At 26.2% G+C, this 1,015-nt stretch overlaps 1 non-coding gene across 1 annotated transcript; it reads right to left on the reverse strand.

Annotated features, from left to right (window-relative positions):
* Positions 1–390: 390 nt before the first annotated feature.
* Positions 391–494, reverse strand: LOC122202522. Its single transcript, XR_006194713.1, has one exon. It is a non-coding gene; the product is annotated as a U6 spliceosomal RNA (small nuclear RNA).
* Positions 495–1,015: the final 521 nt, after the last annotated feature.

Consider the following 1,015-nt stretch of genomic DNA (forward strand, 5'->3'; position numbering starts at 1 on the left):
AAGGATAAGATTCAAGCACAAATAAATTGCTTACTACTAATATATATTATTTACGCATATATATGTAATATATATACAATATATAAATATATATATATATATATATATATATATATATATATATACTTTATGAGACCAAAATAATAAGATAATCAAACTCTCAGCCTGAATTCATTGGTCATCTGAGAGACTGAATTTCATTGTTCTGTCTTGAAATTTAGAATAGTGTGTATTTCACTGAGGTTACACATAAAAAATGGATCAGTTATACTAATGATTTTTTAAAATCATTGTAGCCTTGGCTACGAAATAAAAAACAAAATAAAATATGTCACCCAAATCTGATTAAATTAATATAAAAGTTAAATTGACATTTCATAAGTTATTTTTAAAAATATGGAACACTTCATGAATTTGTGTGTCATCCTTATGCAGGGGCCTTGCAAATCTCTATATCATTCCAATTTTAGTATATGTGCTGCTGCAGTAAGCATGCTAACTTTTGTTCCAATAGAATCCTTATCCCCTTAGCAATTTGATAAAGAATATAATAAATATATACCATCACTAATTTGAAATTGAATTATTTGCTACTTAGGTTTTTATAGCTACCGTACTAAATGAGAATATTAGCAATGCATGTATTTTTTCTACTTAATGGTTTATGGTTTGTCTTTCCACTTTGCCTATTTTTTGTATGACTGGAAATTAGGAGATAGATATGTTTATATCTTATTATCTTCTTCTTCTTTTTTTTTTTTTTTTTGCCCCAGAACATGCTTTTAAATCATTGTTCCTTATTGTCATACACTGCTTCTTATTGATTAGATATTTTTTACTGAGCAAGTTGGTTATATCAATAAATTGTCAGACTTTAGTTATAACATTAACAGAAAGATAAGTATAATACAGATAGTACCTTCTTAGTACTAAATAAAGAATGGTCCTTGAGGTCAAGAAGCATAGAGTCAAGGAAATTAAACAATTAAACAAACAATTGTGATTAAGTGTTTTA

The sequence above is a fragment of the Panthera leo genome, chromosome A1, assembly GCF_018350215.1.
Source record: "Panthera leo isolate Ple1 chromosome A1, P.leo_Ple1_pat1.1, whole genome shotgun sequence".
Classification (NCBI taxonomy): domain Eukaryota; kingdom Metazoa; phylum Chordata; class Mammalia; order Carnivora; family Felidae; genus Panthera; species Panthera leo.